General features: G+C 28.8%; 1 protein-coding gene across 1 annotated transcript in view; it reads right to left on the reverse strand.

Annotated features, from left to right (window-relative positions):
• The window catches only part of LOC149562755 (protein DETOXIFICATION 42-like), a 112544-nt gene that overhangs the window by 69833 nt on the left and 28731 nt on the right, over positions 1 to 13980 (reverse strand). The window contains exon 2 of the mRNA XM_089826170.1: positions 5124 to 5242. The gene's annotated coding sequence lies outside the window, so the exon portion shown is untranslated. The remainder of the gene's footprint in view (positions 1 to 5123; positions 5243 to 13980) is intronic.

Below are 13980 nucleotides of genomic sequence, written 5' to 3' on the forward strand. Positions count from 1 at the left end.
CACACTTCTACTTCCATCTATATATTGCATCATGCAAGACTCTAGCTTGCAAAGCTTTTGCTTGGTATAATTCTCCTAACTTATAGACCGTCTCAATGATGATTTATCTTAATACATTTGAGAGATCAAATTTGAAAGGAAAAGCGTAACAAAGATTCTCTTCTTTCAACCAATCACTACTTAATTTTCATATTTCATATTAAAACATTGTGTAACTAGTGCTCACAACCTACAAATCTCCATCAACAATAAGATCCTCAATCGTTCTCTCTCAATAATCAATTTTGGTAATGTTTTATTTTTTCAGCCTATGTTTTAGATGCTTAGCATCTTTGTTCTTAAAAATAACACACTACATAGCCCCTACTCAAGAAAAGGTTAGTAATAACTTATTCATTTCACCAATCTGATGAGTTTGGAAGAATCTAATGCCAAATAATGGATGTATACAACTCATTCATATGTAATTCAAAGAGGATAATGATGCAAATAAACTACATACATGATGTTGTTAGCATGAACGTTGATGGTATTCCTTTGGGGGAGTATCCTAAGCATTGAAGAGCATGTGGTAATATTGACATGTTGCATTCATGGCTATGTTTGTCATTGATGTCAACATAGTAATAATTATGTAAAGACTGGCATAATAGCAGATATAAATCATGCTTATGCGAACAAAGTTTTGATGATCAGGTGATGTGAAGTTAAGGACATGTTCCACATTGTGTCCTGATGATGAGGTTAAGTTTGCATGATGTAAGTCGAAGATATAGGACAATTATAAGTGATTTATAGAGAGCAATGCAGAAACAAAGTACCTAAGAAATAGTTTCTGATGATTGTATTATATCTTCTAACAGAGATATAATCTAGATATGCAAAGTTATACAATGATAGAGGGCAATCTAATGATGATGTCAGTAAGTGCGCAAGTCCTAAAGTCGCACATGTGAGAAGTTGTGTAGACTGTGAGCCGACAATCCTATTGTAATTATGAAATAATTAATCATCTTATTGTGGTCCTCTTATAATTAATTGGGAAAGCCTCAAGGCTGACTTAAGGAATTTTTTGAGGACGTGGTATAAAGGAAAGTATTTTTTTTTAAAAATTGTAAAGTGTGTATGGAATGCAAAATGATCAAGGAAGTGTGAACAAGAGTAGAGTATTTGGTATATGCGAATAAGCAATCCAAGGGACAATTGGATGTGAAGTTCGTGGTTTGATATCAAGATCAGAAGAAGCAGAACTCCAATTGACATAACATAGAAAGAGGAAGGAGTAGTACAATTCAATTCTATTATTCTGCAAGGAATAATGCAAAGATCATTTGGATAGCGAGTTCATTGGTCTTGCCTCTGAAGTTGTTTGGACAGTGGATTCATCTACCTTCTACAACTCCTAATAGGGTTGGAATCTCCTAACATTGATTTAAAGTATCCTAATAGGGATTGATATGTACTGAATATATTCATAGACTCCTAACAGGGTCCACCCTCTAACAAGATCTATTTATATTAGTACATAATCTTGTGGGTACCATCCCCACTAGGGTTTTCCCTCTGATCAAGGGTTTCCCTAGTTAACATATATGGTGTTATTGTGTATGAGTATCTTGTTGTGGTTTTTGATTATATTGCTCATATGGTTAAGATTTAATAAGGTTGATAATTGTGATAATAGTTCGATAACTGACTTCACCCCCCCCCCCCCCCCCCCCCCAATTCTCAGTTATAGTGGTGGAATATATAATCTAATAGATATTCCATCAGAGTCGTAACAAAATAATTTTATACAAGAGGAAATAGTGAGAGCAAAATATATACTTTTGGAAAATCTTTGTAAGAGAAAATACTAACCTCCAAAGTGTGTGGAAAATTTTATTACTCGTCAAAATATGCCACAATACATTATTTGAGTTTTAGTGCTTTGGAATCAACACACTTCAATTATATGAATTTCAATATAATAATATTTCATGAAATTGACCTCATATTCTTCATCCCAATCCTTCAATATGCAACCCAAGGAGAACTAAGAAATTAATAGTTTACCAAACTATGGGCTCAAAACCATGAGCCAAGCATTGGTCTAGCTAATCCAAGCTCTCCATCCATGTTTATTCCTTCAAAAGTAAGTTCTAATCACATGATAGAATGTAAATCAGCTAACCATTGCACCTCCAATATCAAGAAGGTTATAAGTAACTCCCAAGTTCTCCATGTGGGTTTAATAGTAATTTCTACATACCTCTTCCATATGGTTAAAAATATCTCATCAAAGATGTAACTAATTAATATAAGAAATCCTCTAATAATTGAAATTTTATAGCCATCATAACTTACAATATACATTGCAAAGAGTTAAATCTCAAGATTCATTCCAAGTAGGAAATATTTTGTAAGTTTATAAATTGCTTATTACGTTTACAAATATTAAATGATCCAAGTACACTTAAGACTTGGCATACATATAATACCTAATTATAATATCTTTTTGAAATATGTTTCCTCTAATATAGCATCTCCTCAAGTTGTATGCCATTTAACTCAAATGATGTGTCATATAAAATAAATAAGGAACATTAAGGGGGTATTTAGAGCTTTACACAATTCACCCATTTTAAAAAATCATTCAAGATATAAAAAACATCGATTTTTTTGGTCTTTATCTTACTATAGTTTCCTATAAGGAATCACTTGTTCATCTAATGTCTCATGATCAATTTTCCCTTCAATTAATTCTTCCTTTTTAGCATGCATCTACACATTTTCTTTATAAAAAAAAAAAAAAAAAAACTAGAAAAAAAAAACTATTGCTGGAGAAATCCTTGACTTGAGCATAAACCTTCTTTATAGTTAATGTGAAGTCCCCATCTTTTACACTCACAAGTCTTTCATCTTTCACCTTTATGATTGATTTTGGAGAGGTTTCATATAGCATTTGAAATGACATCTTCTTAGTATATATGTCCACAAAGTTGTATGCAAATTTAATTTATACCGACTTAAGAGTCCCACTCCATAGATTTATCTCCTACCAAATATTTGAGTAATTTTCTAATATTTTAATTGATAGATTATGTTTTTCTTATTTTTCTATAGGTGACACATAATTATACTTTGAGATATGTGCTTAATGTCTTCTATATAATTCAATAAAAGTGTCTAAAGAAGTTAATGATTTGATCTAAAAATATTATTTCTAACAACCCTTGCAACTATAAGATATCCTTGGAAACAATTGATATATTCAATGTATTATTCATCTTCTAAAAAGGAAATAAGTATGTCATATTCAACGATTTATCATTAATTGGGGTGAACCATTTAAAGCAACATCAAAACACTTCATGAATGAGGTTGCTACCAAGGTTTAAACCTCATTGGGCTATTGTGATCATAGGCTTTGTGTCTATGCCAAGTCATTGATCTCACGGGTTTGAATTTTGGAGTGCTTAGTAGCTTAAAAAGTTTTTGCTCACTAATAAAAATAAAACCACTACCTATAAATATTGATTTACTTACCTTCCTACATGCGCAACAACTCAAACATTGAATCCACAAATAGTTCCTACCAAGGTTTATTTGGAATGCATAAGGGCATTTACAACCTAATGTTTGATAACACTCATTTTTTTGTGACTAGACACATTTTATGCAATTATAGGAATTACATACACATTTGTGTAGTTGTAAAATATTACTTAGGTGAAGATCCATTGTGACCTTGAGTCAAGATCTGACAATTGCTACAATATGTTTTTTAAATTAGCAAAACTTTGGCCACATGACAAGCACACCATATCCACAGTATTGTAGAAGACTTAGTTGATAACCTTCTATATAGATACACACAACAATGTCTAATATGCAAACTAGTCTTATTTTCACAAATAAAAGTTGTTACATTTCTTAGATTCATCTACTTGACCTCTAAAGAACCTTTTCGGAAATTGGGTGTAAATGTCCTCTCATTTCCTAATCTCAATACGATACTTCCCAATATAGCCTCCATGTATTAATTAAACTAATACTTCACAATAGTGAATATACAATACTATTATTTATGCATTTTTCATATCTTTTCTTTGTTCTAACCATGACATTATATAACAACATTTTAGAAAACTCAATATTTATATGAAAAGTAAACCTATTTCCACTTTTTAAGGTTTAATTTTTCCCAAGAACAAATATATCCTTGAATTTGAAATAAAATTTCAATAATTGGTACCATATAGAAATGATTGGTCTCATGTTCCCTATCATCTAACACATATACTTGTGTTTACTCGATCTAATATTATTTATTTGTGTCATTACTTAGAAGAAGATGGATTATAACAAACTTATCATCAATAAGTTTGATGCTAGCCTATCTAGATGTTTATTGTTCACCTTCAATCTATTTAGATGAATATGATTTTTTGCATCTATTGATTCAACTTTAGATCTAATATATCCAACCACCATCACATTTTCTGAAGTTTGGGTTTAAGTTTTGACCTCATTTTAATGTGAATACTTAATAACCTTACGATACAATATTGGACCTCAAATTTGTAGGATTTAATATTTCCTGGGATAAAGTTTATAATTCTCATCAAAAGAGATCCCATCACCATATGTTAGCACCTTGTGCATCAAAAAGTATTCAACAAGCTAAATAAAATGAAGATTTTGATCTCCCTAGTTGGACAATACCACACATATAAATCCAAAAACATTCTTTCTACCTATAGGTTAAACAATTATTACTATAAAAATTATATTCCTTTCAATTGCATATATGCATCATAAATCTAATCTCATACTAGTCATAGAAGTAGCTTTTAGCAATGCCAAATTTAGATAGTTGAATTTGTCATTTTTTTCATACCTTTAAAATATACACTCGTTCATCTATTAGGAATTTTTTATGATGCATGTGTGAAAAGAGAAACAATATCCTCAATTGGTAACCCATACAAAACACAAAATTTGGATACAAAACAAAAAAAATTGGTATAACCTATGCAAGAATATTTAGCTCTTCCTCGACATCATATTTAGAAATGAATAACCTCTATAGACTCACACTTGAAATTAACAAAGTTTGTGTCCACAAAAGAAGTGCTTACCTCCCTTAAAAAAAGAACTATATGAAACTTTTGTATTTCCACTTTGATGGTTGAGCCTTTAGTTTGATTCACCAAACTTGTGCTACATTAACTTCTTCTCAATTGCACTTATCATGATCCTAAACAAAAAAACGTTAGCACAAATGAGCAACTTCTTCAATTCAAAAAAATAATATACAACTCTTATAAATATTTATTTATATTCCACCTTTTTATATATATGTCGCACTTATCATAATCCAACACAACAACAAAAAATAGTTTGTTCAAACAAGTCACTTATTCAATTAGACAAAGGTAATATAATCTTTGATTTCTCTCCTAAATATTAATTTACATATCACCCTTTTTACAAATAAAATGACCACACACACACACACACATATATATCCAATTGTTAGTTTATCATCAATATATTATGAATTATGTTTTTATTGGATCATTTTGGAAGTTTACGCCATCAAATGGAAATATATTTTTCAAGTAATCTTAAGCATTTATAGCATCAAAAGACATTTGGTCTAATGGTTAAGCTCATGTTGTAGGCACATGCTAGTGAGTTCAAATCTTCTTCAATAAAAAAGAAGTGTTGGTACCGTACTTCCTATTATATTATTCTCCAGTACAATGGTGTGATATAAATAGTATAATTGAATTCATATTATATCTTATGAAATTGTGAGAAAACTTACTTTTGAACTATTAAGAACACTCATAAAAATTATGATGTTCTTTAAATCTATTAACATGTAATAACATTTCTACGTTTTTTAATATTTCAAACTAAAATGTAATTAAAAAAATCAACAAACATTGTGAACTCCAAGACTATTAATTCAAGACAAAATAAATATGAGCACAAATCTTCGCAAAGCTAAAAAAATTAACATTTATACTTAAGGAGGATTATCAAGCTTGTTCTATGTTAAAATTATGGTTAGGCAATGCCTTTTTGAGTGTTTTATGCTGTAATCCAATGCAAGAAGAATATACGGAGCTTTCTTCAATAAATAAATAAAAAGAACATACGGAGGATAAAACATAGTAAAATCATGCAATAAAAGGCAAAGCAAGGAAAGTTATCCATTGCATTTTTTCGTCATTTCAAACGTAATGGTGGCTAAAGTGCCAACAACAACGTTCACACATTTTTCAAAGGAGAGAATATTGTGAAGTTTGAAGCCTTCACAACTCCACCATGGATTAATTCTTCATTGATGTATCAGTTAATGGAAGCCAATGAAAATAGGTTGAGTAATATTTTTTGTTTGGTTGTAGCTCTTTGAAGTCGGTTAGTTGTTGATCTTTCTGTTCATATGACTATTGGAACAATTGATTGACATTTATGTATATTATTCTTTTCGCTTTATTCAATAAAAAAGATTGGTAATGAAAGGCACATAAGATGGATATTCAAATTAAGAATTAATGAAAAGAGCATTTGAAGAAAACATGCTTTGAAAAATAAATGGATGATGTCGAAATTTCAAAACAAGTACAAGTGAAAAGTAAAGGGAAAAAATGAAATTAGAAAGTTTACCTATTGTAATGTAGTACAAATCTGGGTGACAATTTTGACTTTCATGTTATTAAAATATAAAATATATACATTTTTGCTTTTATACGTCTTCTAAACTTTATAGTGTTGAATAATAATCTTAAGGATCTTTCATAGATAAGAAAATCCTTTCTAACTTTCATGATAATAATTAGACTCTATTATTGATAAACATTGAGAAGAAAGAAATACTACACAAGTATTTATGATGCATATATAATAGAATAATTTATAGTATTTGTTGATGCAATGGGATTGGGATTATAATGCTTTGATTTAATATGTTTCAATGATCTAATGATTCCTCTCGATTTGATCCTTCACTATGAAGAAAATGACCTTGGGACTATCGTCAAATACCAAATGTTATTTTCAATTCAAAGTAATTGATGTGCCAACTAATTGATAGTGGTTGAATTATTAAAGTGACTCAATCAAAAAATCCAAATATGGTTTTCAATTAGGACGAGAAAATCACCAAGTATGCTTGTAGCAAAGTCTAAGTCTAATCAATGAGTTTAAAGAGGTTACTCTTAGATGTTTGATATGAGGATAAGGTAATGGCTAATAAATTTAAGTGTTTAAGAATTGAATCAATATAAAATATAACAAATTGAACATCACCACATTGCATTTACAACACAATTAGAAGTAATATAAAACAAGAAAGTAAAATATAAGATATACTCTTTTATCTTGTACACTTACTCGAAGGTTCTATTAAATGTGTAGATAGGATATACCTTATTACTTGAAGTTAAAAATAAGAGTACATTTTAACCTTTAAAAAAGTTAGCCTAAACAATTTTAATTTAATATCTCTTTTTTATTTTAATAAATAATTTGTATGGTGAGGCAAGAGTCTGTAACACAATGGGAAATTGTGAGTCTCTTATTTGAGAGATCTTGGGTTTGAGTCTACTCAAATAATAATAATTAAATCTTGGTTGTGGCCTATTACTCATCACAAAAACATGTATGTTGGCAACAACCTATAGCAAAATGGTAAGTTGTGAGATTTGAACAATGAAAAAAAAAATTCAAACAAATAATAATAATTAGTTTCAACTCTGACCCTTACTCATATATATATATATATATATATATATATATATATATATATATATATATAATTAGTTTCAACTCTGACCCTTACTCATATATATATATATATATATACACACACACACACACACACACATCGACACCTTTAATTACAAATAAAGTTGAGAAGATATCATCTTCTTTGAAATTATTTTGATAAATAAATATGATCAAGTTAACCAATCCTCAAAAGGTATCTAATTGTTTTTATATCAATGAGAAAACTTATGATGAAATCTTCTGAAGATTAAATGTATTTGAATAATATATATTATAATAGTAATTTATAGATTATTATTTTGTAGAGCATACTAGAGAAAACATAATCAAAGATTTAATCTTTATAAATTTATAAATTTATATGTTCAAAACCATAATTATATCCTCCTTATTTATACTAGAGCCCAATTTGTTGAATCTAAAGGCAAAAGATGAACCCACCTTCAAAGCCTTTTACACACAAATAATGACCTTGAGGAACTCTACACCCCATCTAGCCTTATGCTTGTATTCTTTCTCAATATTGTCAATTTTAGGGATCATAAAGGGTGCACATAGACCAAAATATAATATATGAATCACTAACTATGTTCTAAATTGAACATAAGACTTAGGCCAAGAATGGTTGCATCTAGAATCATATTAAAGTATCCCCTCTAGTGTAGGAAAACTAATTTGTTTATCATAGTCCCAATGGCTTCCTTAAACTCACCAAAATCAAGTAAAATGGAAGCAATGATTAAAGAAATATTGGATTTTTATTTTGTATTTGAGAGTTTTAAAAAAATGCAGCACTACCTAGCACCATGTAATTATCATGAAGGATTTCTTTTTGACCATATTTGGAAGATTCTCCTTAGCCTAAAGTCTATAATTGACCTATAAACACACATTTCTTCTTCTTCTTCCCTCTAACAGGTACACTATATATCTTATATTTGTCTCCCACTAGAAATGACATATGAAATAATAGGAGATACATTAATATCTTTACTTAGCATGATTGTAATCGTCCATATAACATCTCTTTTGTACCAATTACTTTTGACCTCAAACAAGCCAAATCAAATGCCTTATATATGATCATAATTTATACCTTTCATGTTTAGGCATGCAATAATACTATGGCTTTTGATTCCACAAAATTACACACTTATTCCAAGTTTTTAATGAAGTACATGTATGACATTTTTGAATTGCCACATTTTCATATTTTCAACATAAATGTTAGCCTCTTGAAAAATATATGAGACCTTGAAATCCTCTAAGGAATTTAAAAGTGACTCACATTTCACTACAATATTTTCAATCTTTCGGTCAAATGCTTTCTTAAAGCATTTATCAAATTGCTACATTTTCATATTTATCAATATCAATGTTAGCCTCTTGAAAGTCATATGACACTTTGAAGTCCTCCAAGGAATTTAGATGTGACCAACATTTCACCAGGATATTTTGCACAAGGTTGAATGCTTTCTTATAGTATTTATCATTATCTAAGAGTTATCTTTGATGTAGATCTTTGTAGGGCTTAACAAATTACATATATTTCAAGTCCAAACAAGAGATTTGGGCTTTAGTTTCATTGTTTGTGTTCATAGGCATTTATTTCACTTATAGAGATTGTCATTCTTCTTTAATGTCTCTCTCTCTATATATCTTGTTTTAGAAATCTCCAATTTTTTTATATCTGCTCTTTTGTAATGAGTTCTCTATAAAGCTATTATATGTTACTATAGAATTACTGATTTTTAACACATTTTATACAATTATTCTTTAAAATACGATTAACAGATAAATACATCAATTATAAAAATTTCAACTTATTGTTTCTTATAATCATATTTACATGAATAGTTTTTAATTTTAATTATTATAGTTTGATGAAATTTAAAAATGTTATACAATTTATCAATAAACTAGTATTTAAATAAAAATCATTATTATTTCACCAATCAAATTAAGAATAATCTATATGATTATTTCACTAAGTGTTTATTTGATTTTCTTTGATTTTTAGGAATGAGTGATGTCAAATTTCAAGACAAGTAAAAGTCATTAAAATGTAGGATAAATACAAAATTTGAAATTGATTGAAGTTTTTATCGAATTCATATAAAATAATAAATAATAAACAATATATATGTTTGAATAAAGAGTTGATATTGTGAAATGTTTTATATTTGAAAGTTCAATAATTTAGTTTGGGTTTTAATTTTTAGGTGGTTGATTAAAGATGATCATTTATATTATGTAATTAGCAATTGACATAAGATATTTATTAATAAATGATTATTATCTTAATTTCTATAGATATGTTTAGAGAGTCTATTTTGTTGTTGGATATGATCGTGTGGGCTAATAATCCTAATGTAATTTAGTCTTTATGGCTTAATTTTGATATTTGATATCACTAATTACAAATCATGCATATCTATGTTATTAGATGTCTTTAAAACCCATTGATGTAGAAGAGTAACTTTAAAGACTTTATGTAGACAAGAAAATCCTTTATACACGTTCCTTGATAATAGCTAATCCCTACTATGGATAAGGGGATGGCAAGGAATAACACATAAATATGCAAGATTTCTATATAATAAATTGAACTTTAACTTTTTTTAATGCAATGTGATTAAGGTTCTAATGCTTTGACCTAATGTGATCTATTGCATTTGATCCTTTACTATGAATAAATGAATAAGGACTCATTTTTTTAAACACAAAATCATTAGTGCTCTGTTCAAAGCATTTCGTGCACAAGATATTAAATGGTGATTAAGTTATGGTTGCTTCAATAAAAGGCAAAAAGTAATATTGAAGTATGATGAAAATGTACATTAAAGTTTTATCTAAGTGTTAGATCAATACTTATGGTCAACTGACCCATGTCATATGAATGATTATGAAGAGGTTAATCTTGGCCATTTGTGACTACGATGGGACAATGGCTAATAAATTTTAAGTTTTAAGAATCAAATTAAAAATAATATATGACAAATTGAACACCAATATAATGTATATGTTAGAGTGGTGGTTGTCATTGTACCCAAAAATTGATATGTTAATGCTTGAGACAACCATGAGACTTAGGGCTCCTTTGGCTGCGAGAACTGAACTAGAATAGATATGTAAATTCCTTAAATTTCAAATATTGGGAGTAGGAATCTGTATTCCCATTTTGGCCCCAAAATGAGAATTTGATATTCCACCTAAATAGGTGGAATTGGAATTGTAGTTGCTATTCCAATTTTACTTTTTAACAATTGATATTCTTTTTGGGTCCGTGCAAAGGATATTGGCACTCAGTTTTAATTTTGGTGAGTTTTTTTATCATTACTTGCTTGCATGAACCATAGATTGTCAAATTTTGCTCGAGTTAGTTTGAGAGGTCAATTCACATGGAGGTTTACATTTTGCATGTAGGGGCATGATGTACTTGCTAAATCTTGGCATAGATTGCTTGAATGTTTTTTGGATCATGTTGTTTTGGCACAAAGAATGGGCAATTTTTTTTAATTTAATGCAGGTGTCATTTGAGAATAATATAGGGGCAATCCAATTAAGAGGATGCCAACTTTTTCTATCTTGCAATGCCTAAGGTTGAGATGGATGTGCCATGATCTAGGTATCGTGTAGATGGATGTGCATGAGGACAATGACTGCAAGGTGTTTGTGTATTTTTGCAGATTGAAATAGTATCAGATTGAACATGGAGGGCCTATTTTAATTGCAATTATGGACCATTTTGATCATTGAGGAGATTACTACCCTAATTGAATGATGCACTACTTTCTCCTAACCCTGCGCAATAGTTTTCTTCTGTGGAATACACTCTAGTGCATTGGTCGCTTCAACATGGAAAGGGTTGATTCAAACAAAGGTTTGTATTCTGAATGCTAGGGTCCAATGTACTTGCACAAGATAAACATACTTCCTAATGTACAACCAAACATGGGATAAACATATTCTCCATGAAATTTCAAGCGAACCAAACAAACCAAGAATAACAAATTCTAGATTAACAAATCTCTAATTAGAAAGTCCTATTCATAATTCCTACTCCTGCAACCAAACAAACCCTTATAGAAGACACAAGAGACTCTTAAAAATGATGTCAGAAATCCTGAAAGGAAGAGTTGATGATTAGTCCAACAATACTTACAACACAATTAAAATTGAACATAAAATAAAAATAAAGAACAAGGTATATCCTTTTCTTGTCAATAATAACCCAACTTAATTTTCACATCATAATAATAGCAATTATAAATGCTATTATTTAATAAGTTTTTATTATTAATTTTTGAAATAATAATTAAAAATAAACACAATTTATGAAAAAAAACAATCTATTATCTCCTAGATTATATTTACATATAAAACTTATTCATATATATGAAATCTAAGAAAAATCATCATATTATACTTAAATTTTAAAATTTTAAACTTAAAAATTTAGAATATTCAAAATTTATTAATAAAATAATATGAAAATTTTTAAATAGAGTAACAATTTAATTATCAAACGAAATATTATTGTCAAATATATACTACATAATAATTGCCAAGTTACACTTGTTTTTATGTGAAAGAGGGCATGATTAAGTGACTGGATCATTTGAATTCCATGTTGAAATCTCTCCATGTAGAGAGACAACCCTATTAAATTGTAGATAATTCAACTCATATATGTAATAATCTAAAAATTACATAATCTGCACCTCACGTTATATCATCTCTCTTATATTTTGTTCTATTTTGCCTTGTGGTTCTTACGACATGGACTTCAACTTATGTGGTTTATTGCTTCGAATATAAGATGGAATAGGACACAAGTTTGCATGTAATTATCATCTTCAGAATAATAATAATAATAATGATAGTGAATAATGAAATGTAATCCTTTTCAAGATGATTATGCTATCTTGGGGTCAATTTTGAAACCCAAAAATAAATCTCTACCTTTGATAAGTATTTGTGGTGGCCTTTAAAGTTAGTTGCCACCCTCAACACCAAATAAAGCTGATAAAATGAAGATCTAGAAGCAGGAGAAACTGGTTAAGTATGAATGCAATAGATTCTACCAACTTTGGTAAAATATTCAAAGTGACTAATTCTTTGGCATCTAATTGACTTTGTGCTCTATTGGACAAACCCTTTGAAAGAGAGTCTCTCCATATATTGTAAATCCTAAAGATTTCTTTGTTGATATAAGTCATAAGTAGACAATGATTTTTTAGGTATAGAAAAATTAACTTGTTAGGATTAGGGCCACCTAACAACGTCTAGGTTAATCCTTGTAGTCTTATACAAGCCTTTTTATCTGATTTTAAATTTCATAAAGCAAATTCTTCATAGTCTATTTGTTCTAGAGATGGTTTTAGATTCTAGGTATTAAATCTCTATTATGATCAAATTAATTTTTTTAAAAATATTTTTTTTAAAGTACATATTCATTTAAAGCTTTTTTATGTTATAGTTCTAAATTTAGGTAATAGTCTCGGTGAAACTCTTTTATTTAGTTTAATTGATCAATTGATTAGCCCATAATAATGCCAAGAATTCTTCTTTAATTTTATTTTTTAATCTTTAGAATATGCCAATTATGATTTATGAGTCGATGTTGAATTTTGAATTAGATTGTGTAATAGTTTGTGTATATCGTTGTTTAGGATCACACTCTATGATTCGTCATTAGGATGGTAGAAAGCTAGGAGACATAAGATGACATATTGCATATTAGACCTCGACTTAAAAAGAGTAAAGAGGAGGAGAGGTGATATGTGATTCAAAGTATGCATGATACAAAATGAATATAAAAGAAAGAAATTGAAAAAAAATAAGAAACATAAAAATTGCTAACGAATACAATAATGAACTAGAAGAGGAATTCAAAGTTAAAAAAGGTCAAATAGTAAGAAACAAACAAGAAAATAAAAAATAAAATAGAATGAAAAAATAGGCACAAGAATATGAAAAATAAAGAGGGTAAGAACAAGGAAGACAAAACAAAAACACAAAACAAACAAATATTTAAAGAAACAAAAAAATGCAAAAGAAGAGTAAAACTAAGAAAGTGAAAAAATTGCAAGTAATGCTAAACAAAAATAAATAAAAGGAAGAGAGAAGAAAACTAGAAGAAAGGAACACACAAATACATAGATATATGTGCACGTGTATATATATGTATGT

Source organism: Cupressus sempervirens, chromosome 4, assembly GCF_028749045.1.
Source record: "Cupressus sempervirens isolate cs-2001-9-10 chromosome 4, ASM2874904v1, whole genome shotgun sequence".
Lineage (NCBI taxonomy): Eukaryota > Viridiplantae > Streptophyta > Pinopsida > Cupressales > Cupressaceae > Cupressus > Cupressus sempervirens.